Here is a 25,967-nt window from a genome sequence, read left to right as displayed (position 1 = left end):
TTATCACGTGCCCCTCTGGTGTGATATTAGAGCAAAAATAATGAATGAAACAGGTCAGAGATACTATATCTGCAGATTAAATAGAAGTAATATGGTGCCTAATATATGGGTTTTATTTTGAAGAGTACACCCGGAAGTGGTCGTCTCTGATTGGCTCCAGCCTGACAGTGTCCATGCCGCTGCGCTATATGGATTAACGGTGCGGGAGAAGCGACCGGCGAGGAGGACTGAGGATCAGCGGGACTGTACCGTTAACATTTCGGTGTCAGTGACCGGAAGACAGTTCTACTGGCACGCTGCCTCGTCTTTATTTTATTTTATTCTGTTTTTTCTCTTTTCTTCTCTGACTCCAGACTGCAGAGGAGACGCGCAGAGTCGAGTTAACACAGGTTGAGCGGCGTAAGCAGAGACTCGGAGACGGAGAGAGGGAGCAGGAGGGAGAGCTGGGAGCTCGCGACTGTCAAGTGAATATCCAAAAACCCGTTGTTCCAAAGCTTTAACGGTCTCCAACAAACCAGGAAAGGTGCTAATGTGGATTTTTAGGAGTGTTTAACAAACTCTGTCCAACCTGAGGGAGATTTTCACTGGAATAATTAGACTTTTCCGCCCTTTTTTGTGCCTTGGATATTTTTTTTTCTTGTAGTGGAATTCTTCCTGTTTTACCTGCACGAGGACAGCGACCGGCGGGAAAGGAGTGCGGAGAGGAGGCAGTGCCGAGAAGAAGAAGGAGAAAAAGAGAAGAAAAGAAGCGGTTGAAGGGGAGGAGGGAGGGGGGGACCATTTCACCTTCTCTCGGATGGGATTCTTCCCTCAGCCCGCGGATGGAGGGATGAAACCGGGAGGAAAAGACGGGGAGAGAGAGAAAGAGAGAGGAGGGAGAAGAGGAGGATGTAGTCGTCGGGCGCTGTGAGAATGCAAAACGGACGCACCCCTCTGGAAGAAAGGATTGAACTATAAACCCATACGGAATTTACAGCCACCCAAAGGATATCACAGCTATTTACCTCGACACACACATATATGGGGCATATTCTCTTCTCTGGAAGCTATTTGTGTGGAGTTACAACTATAAGCAGCACTATCCTTTGAATTATGGGATTTGGAATTGCGCCCTGACACTTGGAGAACGAAGGAGCAGTCACACCCGGAGAGAGGTAAAGTTTAAACTCTTTATTATCTCTTCTATATGTGCGGAATGTCGGCTCAGTTTCCTCCTCCTCCTCCCCTTGTCTATCTGCTTCTTCCAATTCTTTCTTTCTGACTGCGTCTGTGGGAGCAGAGGGATGGTGGTGGCTGAGGGGGATAAGGGGGCAGAGGTAGAGTTATTTCGAGATTCCCTTGTATAGACATGAAGTCTGGATGCTGAGATGGGGCGGGGGGAGGCAGGGAGGGTGTATGTGGAATGGCAGGCAGGTGGAAAACGAGCAGTGAGAACATTGCAAGGTCACAATAGAGCCCGGTGTAAGTTATAGCAGCTCTGCGTGTGTGTTTGTGGGCGCCCTCGCGCTTGTTGGACCCAGACGTGGGCTATAGTTTCAGTGGGCAACATTTCAAGCAGCTCTGCGCCCGGTTTGTGTGCTGTGAATAAACGCGTGTGTGTGTGAGTGGACGCGCGCGCACGCATTAGCGCGTGCTAGGGCCGCCAGTGTGAGAAGAGAACTTGTGTGTTTGTGTGAGCGCGCGCGCGGCGTGTCTTCAGCAACGGTGCACCCACTTCAGTGTTCGCGTGGGCTTTAGGATAATTTTTGCATGACTCTAAGGATAGCTGGTTATTAAGGAGCACGCGCGCACAACACTGCGCCTCGGCCGCTGTCTGTGCGCCACACTGTGCACCTGTACCTCGACAGAGACAGAGGAGGGGGTGCAGGCAGTGTGTGTGGAAAGAGAGTGTGTCCTGTGTCAGTGTGTGAGCCATTTTACAGGAACATATAGTTAACCTAGGCGACCGTGAACTCACATTTTGGATTCGCAAAACAGCACGCGCAGGCTATGCATCTGTGTTTGTGCGCTGTGCGTGTGTGCGCGTGCGCAGACTAACCCCAGCCCCATACCTTGTTGGCACGCATTGTTGGCACGCAGCTTCATCATAATGGAGCTTTCGCATGTGTTCACGTGTGTGTGTGTGTGTGTGTGTGTGTGTGTGTGTGTGTGTGTGTGTGTGTGTGTACTGGACTCACGTTCTTGACTTGTGTGTGTGCACGCGCGTGTCCTGACGCACAATACTGGATATGTGACACCAGTGGACGGTATAGGGTCCAGTACATTGCAGATCAATTGAACGCTACTGTCATTTAAAAGCAGGTGATTTCTAGTGTGTTTCAGTCAGTGTTAATCATTCAGCATTCTCCACACTGTGAATATGTGTAATTTGCTATTAACACTAATCTGCATACTCACATGTTGCAGGGAAACTTATTAAAGGCTCCTCATTTGTGTTTTTATTCCATATTGCAAGCTATCATATATATTTCTCCCCTTATCAGCACACACACTTTGATTTAACAAAGTATTGTTGCCTATTTTGAAGGACTGGCATTTTTATTTTGGCTGTTCTCTTTGTGTTAGTGGTAGCATATTCTGAGCCTTCCTCGCAGCAAGGGGGTATGGTTACTGTAAACATCCTGGTGGGGCAGGAAACATGATGGATTTAGCATCTAGGAAGACATACTGTACAGACAAGGTGACCATTCACTCTCCTTTTTAGTTAAAATATATGGTAAAAACAAACAAAACCACCCATGTGTCTTAAAAAAACACCTGTCACTGCCATATTTCCACTATATGTAAACCTGGTTGTCTCAGCCTATATCAGTACCAAACATCTCAAAGGGATCTGACTTTATATATTCATACATTTTTATTTCAGTGTTAAGTGGTTGAAAGGTTTGATATTGCCTCCAGCACTCAGTATGAAATTGGATCCCCCCCAAAATGGAAGCCTTTCAGAAACATAGAAAAAAATGTATTGATTCTTTGTTTCATGAAGTGGGATTTTGGGTTTTGGATTTCGCTTGGTCCTTTGGCTGAGATGCATTCATTATGGGAGAGATAATACACGAAACATAGCAAGGGCTTCAGAAACAAGACGTCAATCCACAATCAATGAAATAAACATTGTGTTTGTGGGCATGCTAGAATGTAGTGTGTCCATGTATGATATTGCTGACTGTGTGATCTGAGCTGACTGACCATGCTGTGCCAAGGTATTTGAATTTTAGTGGTGACTCTTTGCACTATCATGGTCTTCTACAAAAGCTAACACCACCTTAAAGTGTGTTGCACATGCACTGAAAACAGTGACATCTACTTTCATACCAGTGCACGTCAAAGTGGGTTCTGCTGACAGAGCTCCTTGCAAAGAGTTTTACGGGGTCCTCAGCAAATGATGAGTTATTTAATTTAATTATAATGTGCGGTAAATTAGTAGAAATTATTTCAAAATACAAATTACCATTTTAATTTTCCAATGAGGGTTTGTGGAGTTTAAAGACTCTCTAATTGAGGGCTCTGGCATGTCATGACATGTTTTTATTCTCTCCTGTAGCTTTATCTTTTTGCTGGATTGGAGTTTCATGGGTTTGTACCGGTACAGTAGCTCGCATTGATTGATCAAGGCAATAAATTTATGCACACGAGCCACTCATGCTGGTGCTAATGGCCCGTGGATATGGAGGCATTATGCAAATGCATCCCTGGCTCTAGAAAAAGAGTGTGGGTGACTGAGCGAGGGAGAGAAACTGGTGATTTTCAGTCCATTTTAGTTGTGTTTAGCCTCCTATTTATGTCTAAAAGGAGCGGTTTGCTGTGCCATTAGGTTCAGGATGAATGGCAACGCATTTGTGTTACAGATTGTGTTTTGAGTTCTTACCGGGGAATGTAAGATGGTGAGGAAGGAGGTTGTATTTTAAAGCTACTCCTGGCTTTCACTTAGTTATTGAGATTTAATTTGCTGTCGTGGCGTCAGTGCCAAATGAAACACATTTAACGTGTGCAGAACTTACGGATAAACATCTGCTCCTCTGCATTACAGCCTTCTTGATAATGCAAGGTAACTTCCCATTCCATTATGACATAGGTGAGTCTGAAGCAATATCTCGCTTGTCCTCTATTTTCCCCCTCGCTCTCATTATTTTTTGTCTCTCTTTCACCCCTACAACCCTCCAAAAAAAGAAAAAAATGTGTAAGCTCTTATCAGGCACTAGTACAGGGGAGTAAAGAGGCTGTAAGGACTGTTCTTTATTCTTTATAGGGGCAGGGGGGATTTTTATTATGCCCGTCTTTCTTCTTGCCCTCTGTTTATCTCTCTGCAACTCTCCCTCTCTCTTCCTCTCGCTGTTTAGCTATCTGACAGAGGGCTGCAGGATTCTGCGGAGTGGGTGGTGGAGCTCTAATTCAATTTATTCTACTGCTCAGAGACAGACAGAGAGCAGGCCAGAGAGAGGGAGAGAGAAAGAGAGGTGGTGAGAAAAGAGAGATAGCAGAGGGATGGAGACCACAGATGTTAGGGAACATTTCCTATTAGCAGTGGAGAGGCAGGCCTTATAGGAAGCTGACCTGACGCTGTGACATCTGGATTGATTCTGCGGGTGACTGGAATTATGTGTGTGTGTGTGTGAGCGTGTGGTTGTTATCAGCTAAAACAATATGTCTTTAAAATGCCATCAGTGAGTCTGAAGGGAGAGAACAAAGACAAACACTTTTTTAGCTCTCTATTACTCACCCAACAACCAGCTGGAATACAAATGATTGACGACTCAGATTGAACCTTTCAATGTCCAAAATCTTACTCTGGAAACAAGCTGCAAAGAACCTTTTTTGGGAGTAGTATTCCATATTCATGCTCATAAGGATCACTTTCAGTGATAAAGCAGATAATGAACCAACTCATTAGTTGACTCATTCACTGATACAGACCCAAGTTATCATTGCTCTCTAAGGTTTCAAAAAGATATTGCATGGGAAATTAGTTCTTTTAAGACTAGAGTTGACAGTTTGACACCTAATGTGGTTTCAAATGGCTCCTCATAAACAGAAACCTCAGGTTTTATTGCATATTAAAATGGCTGTTGAAAACATCAACTATGGTTGAGCAGTCTGGCAGTGAATGAATTTGTCAATCATCTGAGATTTTGACATTAAGAGCATTTTTGTAGGGGTGTAAATGACAAGTTTCATCACGATATGATATGATATGATATGATATGATATTAGCTCTTTGGTCAACAACATGATACTTGCTGATATCACAAAGTCTGCCATGATACAATTTCAGTTTGATTCAATTCAGGGCCCAGCGATCAATATGACACAATATTAGTAAACTGTCATTGTCAAATGCTCGTTGCCTGTTTCCTGGCTACCTACCATTGTGTGTCTGGCGCTAGGTTGCTAGCACTGTTTGAATGTTTAGGACTGAGGTGTGCATGGATGCAAATGATGAAACAGGCATGCCATGGAAATTTTAAAATAAATGCTAGGGATGCAAGATAATGTTGGCACATCATTGGTATCGGCAGATGTTGGCTTTAAAATCGCCCTTTTCTTACTTTGCACAATGAATTAATATTACATACACTGAAAAGTATTGGATCTTAGGGTCTCCATCTGCTTGTGGGCCATCACGATAAGAGCATGCATGCATAATATGATATGATCACTAAAATTAGTTAGGGAAAGTTGATATATTGATATCTGTATCGGTTTTCAGCCAAATGAGTTGTAATATGCATATTGGATATTGGCAAAAAATCCAATGTCCTGCATCTTAATAAAGGCATATCTTAAAGGGATAGTGCACCCAAAAATGAAAATTCAGCCATTATCTACTCACCCATATGCCGATGGAGGCCCTGGTGAAATTTTAGAGTCCTCACATCCCTTGCGGAGATCGGCGGGGGGAGCGGCTAGCACACCTAATGGTAGACGGCGCCCCAGACTAACGTCCAAGAACACAAAATTGAATCCACAGAGTACCTCCATACTGCTCATCCATAGTGATCCAAGTGTGCTGCAGCTGCGACATAAAAAGTTGTTTCGAAAAACGTCATATGAACTCTGTTTTTAGTCTCACTGTAGCCTGTAGCTCTGACTGTTTCTCTGTGCTCCGCGCTCACGTGTGCGCGCCTGAACACCGGAGTCCAGCGCTGGAAACCTGGTGGTGTAGTTGTTTCAAATGCAAAGCATTCCTCGGATGAGGAAAGTCTTTGCTGCTCAGACTGGGAATTGGCGATGCCTGCACTTGAGAATCTGGACATCAGTACTGACGAGACTGCTGCTCTTCAGAGACCGTGCATCACCGATCACCCTGAGCGCGCACACGTGAGCGCGGAGCACAGAGAAGCAGTCAGAGCTACAGGCTACAGTGAGGCTAAAAACAGAGTTCATATGACGTTTTTCGAATTGACTTTTTATGTCGCGGCTTCAGGACACTTGGATCACTATGGATGAGCAGTATGGAGGTACTCTGTGGATTCAATTTTGTGTTCTTGGACGTTAGTCTGGGGCGCCGTCTACCATTAGGTATGCTAGCCGCTCCACCCGCAGATCTCCGCAAGGGATGTGAGGACTCTAAAACTTCACCAGGGCGACATATGGGTGAGTAGATAATGGCTGAATTTTCATTTTTGGGTGCACTATCCCTTTAAAGATGATGATATGCATCGACGTTTTCACCACTTCTAAGTGGAGAAGAGAAGATAAAGTTATCCCAGAGCTTTACGGTACAGAGTTTCTCCTCCTCTGTGCTGCTGCATCTTAGATCCTAACTCTCAAACTGAACTTGCACAGTGATAGCAGTGTGTGCATGTGCTTCTGCTAAGTGCCTAAAATTGGAAAAATCAGTTGTTGTGCCCATGACTCCCACTTCTCTCACACCTCTCAATGAGCCCATAAACATGACCTAAGTGTTGCAAAGGTGTTTGCAACCAAATTAAAGTCCAAGTTGTCAATTTTGTAACATATTCAGAATCAAAGATATGCTTTTATTTCACTGCACCACACTAAAGCAACTCAAACTCCTCTCTTCTCAAAATCTCTCTTGTTTAAAACTTGCAAACGCAGCAGTGAGGCTTTTAACAGCTGCCAAGACAGTTGACCATATCACCTATATGTTAGCCTTCATGCAGTGCTCTCCATTTGAATCAGAACCTATTTTAAACTTTATCTGACCGTGTAATGTTGCTGCCTATATTTCTAGCTTTTAACCCATTATAATAAATGTGTTGTCCTTTTTTTTTGACACTTAAGACTTTATCCAGAGTTCCAGTTCAGACTTTCTTGGTATATTGAATTTATATATGTCTGTCAATTCACATTCAACTACCAAAATATGATAACATGTACTTTAAAGGCAATTACAGCCTTGAAATAGTACAATTATATAATAACATTAAGGTATTGCTTTGTTGACATGCAGAAAGTATTGTTGCTATACTGTGTTGGCACCGCTGATCAAACACAGTAAGTCTAAATAAATAGCCTTCAGTCTTTGCCAAGGCAGGATTAGTCTTTGGCTGGCTGCTAGCTGTAGTTAAGTTCCTGCTTAAAATCCATTACAAAGTCATTAATTACATTAGAATAGATTTGTACGTTGTTGTTGTTGTTGTTTATGTTTGTGTGGCGTTCTTGGAAATTCAGCTCATCTGCTATGTAGCCTAACTGCAGCGGCAGTGACACTTTCTTTCTGCCTTTCTTTTTTCTTTCTTTCTCCCTTCCTTCCTTCCTCCCTTCCTTCCTTCCTGTGTAAGAGAAATGACTCTCTAACCCACAACTCCCCCCTCTTTGCACACCTGCTGCTTCAGAATCAGCCGTGACGTGTCTGACACCAGATCCTGCTTCAGGAGGCCAGTGGGGAGGATGTCTGTGTGTCTGTGTGTGTATGACGGTGTGAGAATGAGGAGTTGGTGACATGACAGATGTGAGACACGTTGGGCGATAATGAGCTGTGTTCAGGACAGATAACCGTGGGTGAACGTGATACAATACAGAAAGGCTTCTGGCTCATTGCCAACAGTCCCCTTGTCTGTGTCTGTCTGTCTATCTATACATTATGGTAATTAGCGCCGATGAAGTGTACAGCCAAGAATTTCATAAAACTAATAGATGATCTTAACACTGTGTAATAACTCCATATACATTAATGCCATATTTTGTGTACTGAGCATGATTGCTGCTTTCAGTGTTGGCTATGTCTGCAGTCAGTAGGCTGAACAAAGTCAAATAGATTCCAAGGTTGTTACATCATGTCATCAGTAATGTCACTTTTTGTGCTGCAGGTTATAGTGCAGCTTTCATTGTCTGGTGATGATAGCCATTAGCCAGAGTGAGTGCTCCATTAATGAGTTGCACATAAATATACTGATTAAAGTTCCCATGAAATGTGAGAATGCATTTTCACAGTTTTAACCCTGTGGCTCTGCTCTAATTGAGCATTTTTCTTTTGTTATATGCCTAATATATGCAAAAAAATCAATATCACCATATTTTTTTTACGTCAAAATCCCTGTCTTTTCTTTTTTTTGTAAAACTGAAGACCATTTACAAAAGTTCATCCAATCAAATGAAAATTTAGACGACTAGCTAGCCAACTGCTCATTGCCACTTCAATCTGTAAAGACAGAAGAATACAGTAAAGATAATATTTAATATGAAATATGAGTGTACAGATTAACAGATGATTTTAGCTGATTAAGATTTAACAGAAGTTTTTGGCACTTGAACACCAGAGGGAGATGTTTAGTGATCGAGGGACATCTGATCAGCAGCAAGATAACCCCTCCCATGGAATTCAGACACTGGTGGTGGTGGCTGCTGACTCTGAGGCTGCTGACTGCTGAGGCGGATGAGGCTGATGAATCTGTAAGGAATAGGTGGTGATGAGGAGGTGGTGGGTGTGCACGCCAGCAGCAACAAAGACCTACGGCAGAGAAAGAACCATATTTAAAATGAGGTGCAGTAATATATAGGCTGACAGAGAAGGTGTGTCGCTGTGCTATTGGTTGATTGTGAATCAGCTGAAAACAGCTGATGACTTAATTGACAGACCCAGACAATGATACCTAGAGGTAGTGAGTGGGCATGTGTCCGATCCCTAGCAATAAAAAACACATAAAATTAAGAGGAATTCTTATGCAAGCTCTCCTCCCTGTACACGGCCCAGTTTAACAGTCATCATAGTCCTAATTATAAATATTGCAACACAGTTGTCACCAGGGGATTCCACCACCAGACATGGCACTCAATCTATGATACTGGCCCACACTGCTTTATATTACTCAATTCAATACTACAGTAGCTCCTCTGAAAGAAATCCCAAGGGTGAAATGTGTGAAACATCAGTGCAGGGGAAAGCTTTTTTTAAATTGAGAGAGATTCTTTGTAGTATTGCCATTTGAAAAAAAATATTGTAAAATTCCCTTTGTAGACAGCCCTGGCAGGATCAGACCAGGGCACAAACATTTTAAAATGTACATCTTACACACTGATGTTGACATTATCTGAACTAGCATTTACCATATGCATTCTTGCCTTCCTTTGCCGACAGAGCAAAAGACAGACTTGCTGAGTTTGTGCAACTCTAGATGCCTGTGTGTCCTTGGCCTCTGATAGAGAAGCATGCTGAGAGTGTGTGGTCTGTGTTTTCTGCAGAGCTGCATTTGTATGTTGTGCCAAACGAACATGTCATGTCCGTTGTGCATGATATGATGTCAGTTTAGTGTCTTGGACAGCAACTCCCTGAGTGTTGCCACTGTTTCTATCTCTCACGTTGCTTGTTTTCTGACTCTAGGACTGCAATAAACTATAGAGTATGCATTGTAAACACAGATAAGGGTGATTAGAAAAAGAAAAGTTAAAAAAAAATGTCTAATTACTCTGCAGCAGAATCTCCTTTCAGTCCTAATATTGTGTATGTATATTTTTTTTCTATGATCATTTCGCACATCACCCACTGTCTGATAAGTTGGTCTAATGCTCATTCCACTGCTCTAAAACCTTTGGAATCACTTTACAAACAAGCACTTAAAACACTAGACAAAAAACCCTTTAGACATCACCATTGCCATATCCTGAAAAAGTATAAACTTTTGAGCTGGGACAACCTAATTACATACAAAAACATCTGTCAGGTATACAAGATCATGCAGGGCTCAGCTCCTCCTCCACTATCCAGTTTTATTAAATTCAAATCCTCTGCTATTAGAACTACGCGAGGTGCGACAAAAAAAGATTGCATAATCCCGTTAAGGAACACCACTTTCAGCCAGGCTGTATTCTCATTCAAAGCATCACATCAATGGAACACATTGCCACAATCGATCAGAGAATCTCCATTATATCACTCATTCCAAGCAAATGTTAAGAACTGGCTTGTAGATACCCAAAGATGTGAGCACTGATGTTGATATTGTTGTCCGATGTGAATTGTTGTCCAAATGCGTATTTATTATGTATGTATTTACGGACAGTAGTATGTGTTTGTGTCTACCCTATGTGGTACAATATTTTATCCCATTGTTGTTCTTTTTAAAGGTTGCCTTGTACAAACTGGCAAAGGGACAATCGATGAAAACTAGCTTTTTAAGCTAATTCAAGTGCATTTACATGTGTGTTTTTTTTTTTTGTACACAATGTTTATTAATGTGCATTGTCCCTTTCAAATAAACTAAACTGAAACTAATCCTTTCAAGCAAGGTAAACCTTTGAAAACCAACTCTTTTAGAAGCATTTGCTACATAAAAGCATTGTCTATAGAGACAATATTCCAAACAGTATCCAACACTGCACTGGTTGGCCAAATGTAGGTGTGATTTTGTATATGTGCAGTCGATATGCATGTTTTTATCTCCTTGGAAAATACACCCCCAAGCCATTTCCATAAATAACAGTGCATTCTCAAGCTGTCAAGTTAAATAAGGAATAAAAACAATAAGGACTACCCCTGCCTTCTCCAGACGAGCAGCTGTGGTTATAACAGTTGGAGCTTTAAGACACTGAACAAAGAATAATACTACATGGTGGTTCTTTTAAATGATCAGATTCACTTCATTCATTATACACAACACACACTGTAGATTTGCCATGTCAACATTAGTCTAGATATGGAACTCCATTTACAGGACATGGAGATTATGGACAGTAAATGAGGAAACTGAAATGCTCCCATGGGAAATGGGTCACTGAGGCAATAGAGGAAAGCCTATAGATTAAAATAGCACAAATACACTGAAGATAACACATAATTATATCAAGTGAAGATACTGACAATGTTAAAATAGACAAAGACTAATCAAATATCCTTAAAGAAAAAAAATACTATGAGGTTAAAGTGCTGACTTGCTTTAACTGTTTTTACTTAAACTTAAACTTCATAGGCATTGTTCCGTTTCAAATCCGATGCACTAAAGCACACAGCCAATAAAAATGAAAAGCTTGTAGACATTTCAGCACAGTGGACAGCTACAGAAGAAAGTAAAGCTAGAAGTGGACATTCCAGCACCATGGACAGCTCCTTGGTAAAGTGAAAAGCTTGTAGACATTTCAGAACCATGGACAGGTACTGTGTAAAAACGAAAAGCTAGTAGATATTTCAGCACAGTGGACAGCTACAGTATAATGAAAAGCTTTAGGGAGACATTTCAGCACCTTAAACAGCTACAGTACACATGCAAAGCTTCAAGTAGACATTTCAGCACCATGAGCAGCTACTGTATGCATGTACAGCCTGAAGAAGAAATTTCAGCACCATTGTTACGCCCCACACCAGGGGTTTCAGAGCACAACATAAAGGGGAGACAGAGAGCATGCATGAGTGAAGAACAGTGAGCAATTTATTGCTAATTACAATGGATATGAAAGTTGCTCATAAATAATGACTATCTGCTAAGTGCAGTCCACAAATGAAGCATGGACATCAGGGGGAACCATGGTCAAAATAACAAACACACACCTATCTTTACCCCATAGTGCTGCATAGTCCTGAACAAACAAAAGAAGTAAACTAAAAGACAATACTAAGCTTCACTCCCTAAACTGAACAAAAACAGGAGAAAATAGTGCTTAACAAAAATGGCAGTTCACCCCTACAGTTGCTGTTCTATTTACAATATTTGCAAAACCATGTTAGCGCTAAGCTATGCTAGCAGTAGGCTAATACATACACTGGCAATCTCTGACAACAAGCAATGATATGGCTAACTAGCAAATGGCCAATTCAGCAGAGAGCAACACAGATACAACATTTCACAGCTGTTCTAAACACAGCTGCAGGATAAATCAGAGTTACAAAATCGGACGGTCTCAGTCAGTCCGCAGCAGCGATGTCATGTGGGGGTCACCCAATCAGTGCTGGGCACCGGCACCTGGAGGGGAACAGAGATCCCCACAAAAACAAGATAACCCACTCTCTTAAACCATTACTACTAGCACACACAAGAGAATATAAAATAGGAAATGCAGCTGACTGGCTGGCATGTAGACATTTTGGCACCATAGATAGCTACAGTGCACATGCAAAGGTTTCAGCACTACCAAATACCAAGAGGCTCAGTCTAGCTCCAGGATTTATAACGGATCTTGGCCACCTCCTGATATATAGATGCTTGGCAGTTTCACTGTATTTTTTATGATGTTTTGTGTAAACGTCCAAAGAAAGTATGTATCCTTGTTTTATGCACCTGTATATCCTCAGTTATGGTTCCATCAATATCACCATAGATGATACTGTCTGACCAAGGCCTTTGCAGAGGCAGTTTTAACATAATAGATTTGTTGTCATCTTCAGCAGTTAGGAAGTAATAGTTCTGACACCATGGTGAAATATGACAGGAAAGATTCCATATTCTTGACGGTCACCATCATCAGCAACAATATCCTCACTGGTCACGATGATGACTGTTTCTTAACACTGCTTGTGAATGTGAGGCCTTCTGTCGTTTTAATTGGTTCAATGGTGTGATGTCACCAGGACAAGCAGGTCATCAGTGGTGAACAGTGTTTTTTTTTTTTTTGGTGCAGCAGAGGGACTGAAAACTGACTAGATTAAACGGTGCATTTAATTAAGAGGCTTGGGATCAGGAAGTCAGAGATCAGTCTTGGTCCATGCCAACAGTAGCTACATTTAGCCTAGCTTGTTAGCACATGCCATCTGTTCACACACAGATTAACGCTACACAGCAGGCGCTAGCTATTGGTTCATTTTCTGGTTCAGCACTGTGTAGGGGCCATTTAATACACCTTATTTCTTCAGGAAGTTTCTTATTTTGGATTTCAATTGAAACCATGAGCAGGGTGTGCCTCCCTCTTTGTGCGTTGCTTCTACCCTCCATGTATGAGATACTGTGTCTCATTAAACTCACCATATGGTAACAATAAATGAACTGTTGGTCGTATCAGGATAGTAAAAAGAAAATCTAGCTGGAATTGTTATTGTCTTGTTATACACATCAACAAAACAAGATGCTGCCATAGCTTTTTTTTAATTGTTTTTTTTTGTGTGTGTGTGTGTGTCTTGAAGAGGCAGCATATCAGGGTATTTAATATGTGTTTTCAGATTTAATGTTGTAGTCATTCATCAATACATATATTGATATATAATGAAAGAATTGACATTTTTATATTTACAGTATTCAGACTTGTTGATGTGATGACATGATAACTTTACGCACAGCAACAACAAACATGGCTGAAAGCAAAATTGCTGCCAGCTCAATGGTTAAGTGAGGAATCAGTGGCTTCTTTAGGCCTGGAGACTACAGCCCTGAATGTTTTACGAACAGCCCTGGACTTTTCAGAGCCTTTAAGTGACTTGCTGCTCAGAGTAAAGTCAGTCAGCGGCTCCTCTGGGGGCAGCATAGAATCTCTCCTCTCTTGCTGTGTGCACGCAGGTCACAGGAATTGGCGCTGCTGGGTGTCAGATTGTCAGCGCTGAGTGTCATAAGCTACAGCTGGAGGAGTAGGTGAGAAATGGTGCACAGGTCCAGGTGGAACAACTCAGTCTTTTGGGATTTTTGATTTTTTCAAAAGAGAAAGAAGTCAAATCTGGCCTGCAATTAGGTATCAGGTGGCCTGCCAAGCATTTTTTAATTCACAATAACATTTGAATGAATTCAGACTAGTGCCAGAGTGCACCAAAGCATTGACATAGAGCTTGTTTACCAAAATAAAGTGCCAGGGGAAGACCTCGAGTCCCCCAACAGAGGTTTGATCTAATTGTTTGTATATCAATTCCTAAAGTTTGTCCTTAATTGGCCCTTGGACTCTTGGCATTTTGGAAATGTGACCCCTGGGAAAAGCAAGTTGAGTATCCCTGATCTGGAATATCACCATCACAAAAATAGCATTAAATAATATGCTAGCATTTCACGGCCATATTGCCCACCTTAATGGACATGTCTTCTTTTTTATAACTGACATTTTTCTTTCTTTCTCTGCAAAGTTCAGTGTTAACAAAGCCATGCCACAGTTCAAGTTTACTGTTTAGAGGTGTTAATTAGTTTTATGATTTGGAAATGATCATTCACAAACATTTACACTTACTGAAATGACTAATGTGACAAGTCTAAATCCTGATTTCAAGACACATAAGAGTAGTTTACATGCATGCATGTTGATACTGTTGTATTATTTTGTTTTCCTTTGAATGATCTGCTTTAAAGTTACACATCATCAATAAAACTATTTTGTGGTGTCTTTGCTTTTACAACATTTCTCCTGCAGGCTGTTTGCTCTGGCTAGTTAAGGTTTAGCCATCTGCTTTAGAAGCAGGGATCACTTCCAAATCGCTGCACTTAGCTAGCTTTTAAACCAAATACTATAAAAAGCAGCCAGCTAATCCAAGCTGTTGGCAGTATTTATTTTTATTTTATTTTATTTTATTCTTTCTGCTTGGCACTAACCTAAGCTCAGCAAGCTGCTTCTCACCGACACCAACACTCCAAAATCTGATGGCTTGATATATTTGGCCGATGGATATTGATATGGTTTGAGGCAGTTGCCAGTAAAGCCGGGGAATCTAGAGGACACTCTTATGATATTGAGCAACCCAGTTAGTTATTCTTAGTAAAAGCAGAGCAGCATCACCTGAGCAGATTGAATGAAAGTGAAATAGAGCTGTTTGTTTGAGGATGAATGAGATCAGAAATAACTGCTGCAAAATACCTTCAGATGGGAGAATGCAGTATCAAAGTAAAAGGCTGTGGGTGGGTCCAGGGATGAAGTGCTTTCATCCAGGCATTGAGTCCCAAATACCAGCACTCGAAACAACTTGACTGTAATGATCCTGCTGGCTACGCTCTCCTTGGAGTCCTATGTTTTGTGGCACTATTACTGCCAAGCCCTATGAGATGAGCTCCTTCACAAACATGCCTCAGAGGTTCTACCTAACACACACTCTCACACAAAGATATCACAATGGCATTTTTGTTGTGATATCTTCAAAGTAAAGATATTTTAAGGCAGAATTTGACTCTCCATGGAGAACTGTTAACAGTCATATCACAGGCTGTGCTAAGGGCCTTCCTAAGCCTGTTCAGTAACCCATCCCTTTTATCCGTTGTTCCCTAATGACCACATAAGAGCAGATATATTCATCTGCTTCATGTGGTACACAGCACAGTTCAAACTTTGACCTGTTTTTAGATTAGACTACATTATTCCTTTAATTCCATTTAAGCCGAAGACTACTGTGTGAAGTAGGCTGCTGTATAGATGAAATAAAATGTATGTTTTGCTGAGAGAGTGCATTTGAAAATTAATAATTAAAGGTATCCTTTGGTGTTATATTTTAAATAAACAAAGTCACTGAAATACTTACTATCTTTCACCCTTTGACATCAACTAGTTTACAAGGCCACTGCCACCTCAAATGAAGAATGCAATGTGCTAAATTAAATGTTAATGTGTATTTAAAGTAAAGAGAGATTGGGTAGGAGGATTTAACTGGGTTGAAGGCCTGTAATAATGATGATAATAATTAAAAACAAATAAATAAATAAAATAAAATAATAAACAAAACAAGACAGACCATTTGGTTTTATGAGCTGATTATGCTAAACAAAAGTCCTTTAACAGTAGATAACCAACAACAATTGTAGCAAAAAGCAGAGGAGGTAAAATTAGAATTAGTCACCTGCTATTGTAATTAGTCCTCAATGCGTTAAGGTGAACCGAGGTGTATGATGTCATGTGAACAAACGATGTTATTGTTCCAAATGATTAACTTATTGATTGCATCTCAGCAATCTAATGAAATATTACCCAAAATGTGTGTGTCGTCTCTCTCTCTCTCTCTCTCTCTCTCTCTCTCTATCTCTAGTTCAATAGGATACACTAATGGAACAGAGTGTGTGTGTATGTGTGTGTGTGTGTGTGTGTGTGATTGTGTGTGCGCGCCTATCTGTACCTTTAGGGGCTGTTTGTCCCCGCTAATGAGCTGTCCTTTTCAGAGTGAGTTGTTAAATGTAAGTTATATTTGCTTTTGTCCATATGCTCCATAAATACCCACCATTATCTTTGAGCAACATTAGCCTTTCCTACTACTGTGCAAACTAATGTCTCTTTTCCACTGTCACTTTAAGCCGCGGTGAGTCAAGCCATGCCATGCCAATTTGTGTGTCCATTATCAGTTTAGATGCACATGCCGACCTGCGCTAGAAATGTACCTTTTTCAGAGTCGGTCCAAAAGCCATCCAGCTGCCCTCAAGCAGCCAACCTCCAGTAATCCCCCCCCCCCCCCCCCCTTGTGTTTAAAAGTCTCTGTGTGTTCAGCTCTCAGTACTTATGGTTTTGGGCTTAGTTTGTCTCCTGTGCCTGTTTTTTACTTTAGATATCTGCTTTATTTGACTGTTTCATGTTCGCTATCAACCGTCCTAGAAGTTGTGTGAAGTTGCTGCTTGACAACTCAACATTTCCTTATTTTGCTGCTTCACAATTTAAGTTTTTTTCATAACAAAATAACGCGGGACTTTTATTGTGAAGAATCTATAGGAAATCAATTGTGTTTATGACTGAATTAGCAGAAATTTGTTAGCGACTTTTCTTCAATAAAGGCAAGTAAGAAGGAATAAAAAGAAAAGTGAAAGCAGAAGCAGCCACAGTGAGATGTTGATGAAGTGCAGCAGACAACAAGCTCTTACTGCACCTCTGCAAACAGCTCACCTCTAACAGATAAACTTCTTATACCAGCCCTGCTGTTGAAAAACACATGCAGCAAAAATAACAGGGGACTTCAGCCCACAGCTTTTGAACGTCATCACTCAAGACAAGCTGTCGTCTGTTAAAGACACACCTTTAAGTAGGTAGCCCACTTGTAAGCAGAGAGTATTCCAGGCAAGCAGAATGTGGAGATTTAGATACAGATGTTAACAAGTCTTTCCCCAGTGTTAGGACGATAGGGTTCAGGTTGAAACTTGGCGGAGTGGCCCTTTTAGCCCGATATCATTGCTTACAATCTGCTTATCTAACAGTATCAGCAGTGAACTGTGTGTTGCTGCGTAGAAACGGATGAATACACTGTGATTAATGGATAAGATGCAGAAAGTAGTAGAGTGTGGATTCATAAACCACAAACACTCTCAAACACAGTGCGAGAGCTTCTCTGTGAGCTCCCACAGACTGCAGATATCAAGTACAGCATGCACGCAAAACATCTACTTATGTAGGCAAGTATCTGCATACACACACACACACTCACACACACACACACACACACACACACACACACACACACACACACACACACACACACACACACACACACAAACTCAGCAAGTGGGCCGATAAAAGGATGTACAACATTACCGCAGCTGCCCTCTGGGAACTAAAGCCAAAGCATGACTCAACCATTTACCAGCACCACACAATGAGTCGGCACATTTACAAGAGATAGACCAGGCAGTGAGACATCCATTTTACAATACCCAGTGTTTTCCCTACGTTGACTGCTTTTGGGGGGGTTGGGGGTGGGGGATACAAACACAACTAACTCATTCTACCACCTGCTGCTAAAACAAATCACTTTCTCACATTCATTTAACACTTTAATATTTCTTTAATTAATTTCATTATTTAACAGTAAGCATACTTTTCCAAATATTTATCAGTCGCTTTTCAAAACCCACATGAACAACTCTCACAATTAGATACACCACACAGCAGTTGTTTAAAAAAAGAAAATACCTCACTTAAAAAGCTGCCTGCCTGTTAGTCCTGTTATTTCCAGCTTTAAAAAAAAAACAGTTTTAAAGAACCCCAGGAGCAGATGACAGGAATTGAGTTTTCATTAACACAGAGAACAGTGAGGGCAAAACAGAATCACTGATCTGTTTATATACCAAATAGTCTCTGGTCTAGCTCAGCTACAAACAAAGAGAAACACTGAATCTTTACTTTACCTGTACAACTGAGTTTAGCAGTTTAGGGAACGGGCATTTGAGTGACGGCTGTTATGACAGACATGTCAGCTAACCACAAACTCTTCCTTGTTCATGGACACACAGCGGTGTGTTGCTGCAGAATGACTAGAAGGGATGAATATGGAATGGATATTTGGCACTATTTTTGGCATTAAACATATTTTTTTGGCCTGGTGGGGGTTCCTTTTAGACTGCAGCCCGCAAGCCCTGTGCAATTATAAGGGAAACACTGAATACCTGTACACATATATAGACATGTATACGTAACCGTTTCCAGGATATGATTTACAATGAGTCATTTATCGTAATGTTAATGATCATTTCTTAGCAACACTGTGAGAGATGCTTTATGGAGAAAAGGCGTTGACGTGTATGGGCTGACACATACAATTCTTTGAAACCTATGACCTCAACCTTGACCACAGCTGGATGTGGAAACCAGTGCAGACACATGAAAACAGTCAGAAGATAATCTAAGACAGTGCCATATTTAAAAAACAAAAAAAGACAAAGACAAAGAACTGTTGATCTTCCAGTTAGTGGATGCCCTGCTATACCTCTGAGCCCCTTAACAGTAGCTTCTAGGTCTTGAACTTCTCACCTTGATGCCATCATGTAGAAGTGTACCGCTTGCTGTGTCAGTACGCTGTGACATCACGGGTTGGTGTAGTAGCAGGTAGAAACTTCTAACAAGTTACTGTTATTATACACATATGACTATTGTCACACATGTATACTGCCAGATATTAATACATACTTTCAACATATTGTACCACAGTAGCCNCTGTGAGGCAAATTGTGATTTGTGATATTGGGCTTTATAAATAAAATTGATTGATTGATTGACAAGGGTAGGCAGTGAAGAACTGCTTTTCAGCCTGATGTAAAGGTTTTGTTTAAAGGGGGAGTTCACCCATTTTTCAAAAGTCATACATGTTATTCTCATGGTCTGAGACAGTCCAAAAATATTAATAAAAATGAACAACTCTTTTTGAAATCCAAAAACTAGGGTGCTAAAATCTTAGAGCGCTACAAAAGAATAAAGCTCATTTGAGACTTTCTTTCCTGGTTTCTGGCTTTAACAGAAAGTACTTAATTTAGCCTGAACTTCCATAAGCCACAGAAATAAGGTATTTGAATTCTTAATTTAGGTGGTGTTCCCCTTTAAGGCCTGTGTGTGAAAAATCCCTGGGTGAGTCTTACTCATCTTAGCTTCTCTCGCTAACTTTTCCTGCTGGGGCTTTTTGTAGTAAGTACAGTGGGAACTGCTCAAAGAGAATACAGTTACAGTTACAGTTACAGTGATCAACCACTTCTTTGGATCAAAAAGCTTGGGACAGAATATTTTCCTTTGCCTCACAGTAAGCCATCTGCTTTCAGCTGGCTACCTGAGGCCGGTGCTGCGTGCACACTGAAATCATGACAGGAAGAAGAACGTAATTTTCTCCCGATGACAAACGTACTCTCCTTGTAGCTTATGGCTGCTCGTGATGGAGACAGAAAATGAATGCGCATGAGGATAACACCTGTGGTTGAAGTTGCCATCATCAAGTGGACTGATAATACCCAGTCCCATAATGCCCCCATGAGTGGGCCTCGTTGAGGGAAAAGGCGGCAGAATTGGCGGCAAGCCTTGGAGAGGTTAATTTCAAAGTCTCCATAGAGAGAGAACATTGTGTTTAAAAAACTGCACGGGGAGGCTGACACAGTAAATAGCAAATAGTTAATTGCAATGCTGTCTGTTTCCTTATCCTGTATTAATGTAGTGAATATAAAAATGTCAAGTAGGTGGTAATCTCCGTGATAAGTAACGAAAAAAATGGTTTTAATAGTCATCTGCTCATAGTTATCAATTTGACCGGGACAGATGTGATCACTGTAAGCGCTTCCCATTGTACATAAATAAACAAGGCTAGGATCACTGTTGCTGCCCTGCTCTCATCAGCAGGGCAGCAACTAACTGAAATATAAGGGGAGAAAATGATTTAAGTTTGGATTTAAAGGCCTTAACAGAGCCAGACTGTCTAAAGCCAGACGAAGGGGGCACCAGCCTGTCCTTATAATATTCAAACTGGAAAATTGCATCACTCACTATAGGAAACTCAGTCCGTAACAGGCTGCAGGTCATCACAAGCACAGTGTAGAAAGTCAAAGACTAGCAGTGCATTTTTACTGCTCTTTATATTGGGTCAACACACCGGCAGTTGCAGTTTTAAAGGAATTGCTTAGCAATAATAAATGCACAGCAGCCTGTGTCAGAGAGAGCTCTATGCTGATGCCTTTTTGTGTGGGTTTTACTGAGTCCAGGTATATTGCAACATGCAGTGAGTCACAGCCTGTGACCCAGTTGAGCTTTGTCCCTCAGCATGACCTCATTCTGACTGCACAGTAAAACAAATGTGATGCTCCTGCAGCTGTTTTCTTCAGGCACATCACAGCAAACGTACAACTTCCTCCAGCATTTCTATTAATTCCTGCTTGGTTTGAAGCTGATTTCACTGGGTTTTAACTGTAAGCAATGCTGCTGCTTTCAAGGCTGTTCAGCAGTGTGTATCATAAATGCATTCAGTCATTTTACAGTGGCATAATTAGCTGCCTCATACACACATACATGAGGACTAATTCATTGATGAGTCCTGAGAACTGAGAGTGACACAGTGTGTGATCACAGGTCAGTGATGTCGAGCTTACAGACAACAAGCTAGTTGGCCTTAATCCTGCATCAGAACACAAGTACAGCTGCGTGTGTGTGTGTGGTCATATTAGATGTGTCACTGGTAGCACGTTAACAAGCACGCACATGACCACATACACACACACACACACACACACATGCACACACAGAGTATGTGGCGCGATAAGCTTGTTAGCAAGGCTTTGGCTTAAAGGAAATATCTGATTGTGTTCACAGTATCCAGGCAGGGTTTGTTACTGTGTGTGTGGGTTGGAGGGGGGTGAGGAGAAATCGTGTGTATGATCACGAGGATTAAATAGAGAGGAGAGGAAAATCCTCAAATATGTTGGGTGTCAGCTTAAATGAAAGTTCAGTTTGGTTTAAGATTTCGTTAGTGGTAACATTTAGCAAATGTTAGCATGCTAAACTGAATTGTGATTACAAGGCTTTATGAAGTTGATTTTACTTTAGCACTGATACAGCACTGTGTAGTATTTCCATCCATCTGAGCATAACTTTAATGTATTTTATTGTGTCCTATTGATCAGGATGTGGGATATCAATAATTCAGTATATCAACATAAACTCAGTAGGGTTTTTATTGATCAGTGTGTTTAAGGTGTTAAAGGAGCAGCATATTTAAGTCATGCATCATCTCAGTTTTACTCATGAAGAGTTTTGTTTGATATGAAGTTTAAAACTCTTTAAGTGTGCACAGGATTACCAGCGGTGGAAGTACATTTCCTTCAGTACTGTAGTACAATGTGTCATTGTGAGCATGTAAGCGTGCACAAGATGTGAATGAAAAGTTATATAAAACCAATAGCAGAGCTGAATGTAAACCTTTTGCACATAGCACTGGAGTTACAGAGGTTTAAAGGTTTGCAGCACAGGCCACACAACTATAGCATGAGTCTAAAAGTATCAAGTAGGCCTAAATCAATTGGAATTTGAAACAATCAAAATCTTTGTGGGGGAAGTTAAAAAGTTGTTTTCAATGGCCTTTCAAATGAATCTAGTGCTGGAAAAACAATTTAAATATCTTTATTTATTTAGGCTATTAATCTTATTTATGCACATAGCATCAACAGAGAGGTTGAAGGAGGGAAGGAGTGAGAAACACTGTTCACTTTACATACGTCTTGTATATTAAAAGTCTGTGTTGTCGCTGCATTTTTTAAAACCCATCTGTTGCCTGCATCCAGGCGCTGTCTTAGTGTCACACAGTAGACTCCAACTACCAAAAAGAAGGGCAATGTGCTATGATCCACCTCACACACAAAAGAGTGAACATACGCTCACCTGACACAATCAAGCAGCTCTGTCTCCCACACATGCAGCACAGCGCTGGATTGCACATGTGCTACTGTTGTACTTTCATTCATCTTGTAGACTGATTTAGCATAGCACATGCAACATATGGACCGATGTTGCACTGTAGACTAATAAATAGAAAAATTAAACAGTATAGTAGCTCTAGTAGTAGCTATTCATTCCCAGCAAGTCGACACTTGATTTCCAAGATCCATTTTGTTTGAAACAATTTGACAACATCCAATCAAGTTGCCTCAAGAACCTCAAGAACTACTGTTACATTTGTGAGCGCCAGTTGGAAGAAGAGGATACCAAAGATAAATGTGTTTGTGTAGAAAAAGTATGTGGTGGTCAACAGAAACTGGAATGCAGTATACAAATTGTGCGAGTTGGAAATTACAGATGGAAATGCAACAATTCCAACAAATTTGTTTGAAGGACTTAATACAACATTTAAAAAACCATTTATTAGTATTGTAATTTCATAGATTATTATTCTGTTGAGCTTAGATTTGGTGAGGAGCACATTATGACTTGTTTGAGGAATTGAAACTCAAGGATCCGGATTTGGTACTTGACTTGACATGAGTGCAAAGACCTGAAACTTACTTGTGACTTGCCAAACATAATGTGGTCCCACCTCTTTGTGCACGGTCTCACAGATGTGGTCGTTGTGCTTATTGTGATGGACCTTTTCTATGTTTCCCTATGCAAACAGATACGAAGGCAACAATAAAAAGAAAGCCAAGCAAATGTTTCTCTGCATGTGAGTGTGTTTTTGTGCATTTTTGTGTGTTTAAAATATTACAGCATCCTCTAACAGATATAGTAGTAAAGTGTCTCATTCCAACTCAAACTCTTTCAAGCCCCAGTTTGAATTTCAACAGTATTGTGTAGGGAACACTATCATTAATGTACCTTGTTTATGTGGCAGTAATCTTCTTTAATCTGATGGTTTTTATCAGCCGACCTTGCACTTCAGGAACCTGGGAAAGGTATCGGCAACCCAGCAGTGCCAGCAGTCCTCGAGGACCAGCTTTAATCTTGCAATAAGCCACTGCTGAGTACTGACACTAGATTTTGTCAAAGACGCATGGATTAAATTTAAAACAATTTATTTACCCTGATTTTGTTCCTTTCCTGGTGTATCAACATGTGAGTGTTTGTTGAGTAAACTTGTCTTCCTATTGGCGCATTCTGTTGGTGTCAATATCATTTCCCCACTTAAGTATTTTGGCAGCTGTAAATTCTGTGCCCATTTCTAATCCCTCCCCTGTCTCTACTTTGTCTGTCTGATATGTGACACATGTTGTGTTTGCCTTTAGAAAGAAAGCCTCCACAGTGTGTGTGTGTTTGCTTGTTTCCTCACGAGTGTGTTTGTGCATGCATGCGTGTGTGCGTGTGCTCATTATGTCGTGGTCTGAAGCCATCTGGGTTGGCTGGCTCATTTGCATATCTGGTGTTAACCATTATAAATATTCATGACCAGGGTCTAAACTGGTATGAATATTCAATTTGCCTCCAGGCCGTAGACTGGTGGAGTGGCTGTGATTCCAATCAGCAGAACAGAAATTAACTCAACCTTCTGTGTGGTGGACGAGAACACTTGATGATTGCCGTGGGCCCCTTGGTATGCTTGGCGAGCTCCAGATGTATGTGGATTACTACATTTGCTTTAGTCATATGGCGGCCATATTTGATGCACGTCATACTTGGGAAACGGTACCTGCAAGACAGAGAGGCAGATGGAAACAGAAACAAACTCAACTTGTCTTGGGACAAGAACATTTATTACTCTTTGAAATGAGTGAGAAGCTGCAGTGCAAACTATCCACCAAAGTCCACTTCAGAAGCTGCAGCAGCAGGAATAAAGACATAATAATGGCGCTGAGCCATCGTGTGACACTGTCAAACCAACTAGGCTGAATTCTTAATTTCTTTGTTAACACCACTGATTGCTTGTTTGACAGTTTACTTGCTAAGACTCCTGTTAGTTCATCTGAACCGTCAGAACTGCCTCCGCAGCTTCAACCTACAGTGTGAATCCAAACTGATCCAGCTGGTTAGGAAATACATTTAACATGAGCACAGGGACAATCGCAGCTGCTGTTATGTTTCATTCCTCTTGTTGTGGCCTATGATTTGGACCTTGACCAGTTCTGCCTATCGTGACAATTTCAAAGGGGAATTTGGGTCTATATATAAATTTGTTTGATTTTCATCCAATGTAGCTGACGTGGTTCTGTCTTTGAAGTGTTGACTCTGCTCTCACAAGACTTTGGATTTGTTGCCTCCGTGAAAATCTTCAGTAAAGCAGGAAATGACAAACATGATTATAATGATAAATGCATGTAAAAATAGCAACTAGCAATGTTGGCAGGTAAGATGCTGCTCAGACATGCATAGAACTAACTAACAATAAAAATAACATGGCTTTTGCACCCCTTCATGTATAAGGCCCAGGCCCCAGGAGGCCCTGTACTCTCACAGGACCATGCTGTTAGCAATGCAGAAATATTACAAAGAGCCACCAATCTTGAATGAATTCCATTAAAGTTAAATACATCTCAACATTAAAGCCAAATTTCATCAAAGCAAAAAGAATCCTGGGTGGAGCTGATGTGGGACAAGCTAACACCAACCACTACGACTGACTCTGAAAGGCGAGCACACCAGTCAGTCAAGCAGCTACACTCTTGTACTTAAAGTTAAAATCCTTAAGATTTACCAGGGCTGGAAACCTGTCACCTCAGGTGACATTTATATGATTTGTGTACATTCAGTGAGTTTTGAAATATGGGTGGGGTGTGAGCTGTCAGAGGGAAAGGAGCGAGGTCAGTTTTTCACTGAAATTACCTTGTGATAGTTTTTCTTTATTTTTTTTTAATCAATTTAATTTGATTATTTAGATATGTAAGCCATGTCTTTTAATTCACCAAACATTAGTTGCCACAGCTGTAAAGAGCAAAAACCACATTTATTTTTACCAGCTTCAATGTAGTACAATGTACTTTAATACAATTTCGAACCTAGCTCTGCACTCTCCTGATATTTTTTTGCTTGTGCTGCCCATCCCTACCCAACTCAACTCAACTCAACTTTATTTATAGAGCACTTTAAAAACAACCACAGCTGAAACAAAGTGCTGTACAAAAATAAAAACATAAGACAAACAATAAAAACAATAAAACAGTAAAACAAGAGCAGAGTCTCATGCTGGGTTAAAAGCCAAGGAGTAAAAATGGGTTTTAAGACTGGTTTTAAAAACGGACAGTGAGGGGGCCAGTCTAATGTGGACAGGTAAATCATTCCACAATCTGGGGGCCGCCACAGAAAAGGCTCTATCCCCTCTGAGCTTCCGCTTAGTCCTCGGTACATCCAGGAGCAGCTGATCAGCTGACCTGAGGCACCGAGCAGGAGCGTAGGGATGAAGCAGCTCAGAGAGGTAAGGTGGGGCGAGACCATTTAAAGATTTAAAAACAAATAAAAGAATCTTAAAATGAATTCTAAAGTGCACGGGCAGCCAGTGAAGGGAGGCCAGAATGGGCGTAATGTGTTCCCTCTTACGTGCT

At 41.0% G+C, this 25,967-nt stretch overlaps 1 protein-coding gene across 2 annotated transcripts in view; it reads left to right on the top strand.

Moving 5' to 3' along the window:
* The first annotated feature begins 209 nt into the window (after nt 1-209).
* lrfn5a (leucine rich repeat and fibronectin type III domain containing 5a) overlaps nt 210-25,967 on the top strand; it is a 183,440-nt gene continuing 157,682 nt past the window's right edge. The window contains exons 1-2 of one of the 2 annotated variants that reach the window (XM_050061576.1): nt 210-523; nt 644-1,154. The gene's annotated coding sequence lies outside the window, so the exon portion shown is untranslated. Of the gene's footprint in view, nt 1,155-25,967 lie in introns of both variants that reach the window. The other variant, XM_050061575.1, reaches the window with a different exon arrangement.

The sequence above is a fragment of the Epinephelus moara genome, chromosome 14, assembly GCF_006386435.1.
Source record: "Epinephelus moara isolate mb chromosome 14, YSFRI_EMoa_1.0, whole genome shotgun sequence".
Lineage (NCBI taxonomy): Eukaryota > Metazoa > Chordata > Actinopteri > Perciformes > Serranidae > Epinephelus > Epinephelus moara.
The sequence above is the reverse complement of the archived record's forward strand: the minus strand, read 5'-3'. Positions and strand labels throughout refer to the sequence as shown.